We start from the raw sequence: 1,490 nt of genomic DNA, 5'->3' as shown, positions 1-1,490 counted from the left end.
AGCACTTATGCCATGCTTTATAATTACATCCAATAACATACTAAAGGACAGATAAAATTTCAACAAATCTCATGTTATAATTCATTTTAAAATTGGGCTATAGTCTTATTCTTAAGGCTTTCTGCCTAAAAATATGCCTTGCCACAAAACTACCAGCATAGCCGTAAGTGCTACTCATGTATTCCTAAAGGAAAGTTAATGTATTTGGAGCCACTCTCAGATTTCTGACCCTTACGCCTCTATTGAATGGTAAGCAGAATGCCTAGAGACATATGAAAAGTGGTTCTAGAGCAGCACAGTTCTCTCTGTGGTGCAACTGAAATATAAAATTTACTTCCAGTTGCGTCAGTCTTATTTGTTATATAATTCCTGGATTATCACAAAGTCTGGTGTGATACATTTGTATGTTTGGTCAATAAGAAAAAGAAAGAAGGCATCATCTTTTTATTTGATGATACCACTGATGAATTTACATCAGAAAACATGAAAATGACATTGCCCTTTAGAAAATATGGTTTGTCTGGACGTGGCTCTTGTGACAAATTCAAAGGAAGTATTTATTTTTAAAAATGGACATAGCTCAGTAGACATCCTGTTCTTTTAAATTCTTCATGTGTATGTATATGTGTGTATATAAATAATATATTTAAATATATACACACATTCTATATGTATTTATATGAATTCTATAGCTCTTATTATGGGAAATATTCATGTATATAAATAATATATTTAAATATATACACACATTCTATATGTATTTATATGAATTCTATAGCTCTTATTATGGGAAATATTCCAAAGTGTTATATTGGGGTGAAGTGGGAGAAGAATACTCTTTATGATATTCCACACTTTTCTGTAGAGTTATTTCTAATAACTTGATCACAGGAACTGTGGATTGAATAAAACTAATATGTGTATCTCAAAATATGAGAAATTCCAATGACTTGGTTCTTGGATCACTAGAAACAAATTAACCTAATTGCTGGTACCAGACACTTTCATTTCTTTATTCAGTTACACCAGTATCCCCCTGTATATTTATATTCTCAGTAATGAAATAGAAATTCCCAAGGGAAAAAAATATTAGCTCTGACTGTTTTGAACCTTCCAGGAATGTGGGGAAATTTTGTCAGAATTCCTTAGAATTGTTTTATAATCCTTTTGAAGAAAGTTCTGTGTGACAATATGCTAAAGAGGAAATAACCTAAAATGTAGATAAAAGTTGTTGTAAGATTTGAATTTGTACAATTCATTGTCATTCCCTTCTCTCTAGGTGACAAAATAACTTATGACATGCCAAAAAATTTTTCCAAAAGAAGAGAGGATATAGAAAGATTTTGTAACTTTCTGTGTTTTAAGTACTTATAGATTCTACCATATACTTCAATGTGTCTGTGATCTCATCATTGTGGGTATACTGAAGGTCACAACCCATCCATGCCTTTGTCACCCTATGTAATACACACACACACACACACACACAT

Source organism: Trichosurus vulpecula, chromosome 1 (genome assembly GCF_011100635.1).
Source record: "Trichosurus vulpecula isolate mTriVul1 chromosome 1, mTriVul1.pri, whole genome shotgun sequence".
NCBI classification, from domain to species: domain Eukaryota; kingdom Metazoa; phylum Chordata; class Mammalia; order Diprotodontia; family Phalangeridae; genus Trichosurus; species Trichosurus vulpecula.
Note: the sequence above shows the minus strand (reverse complement) of the source record.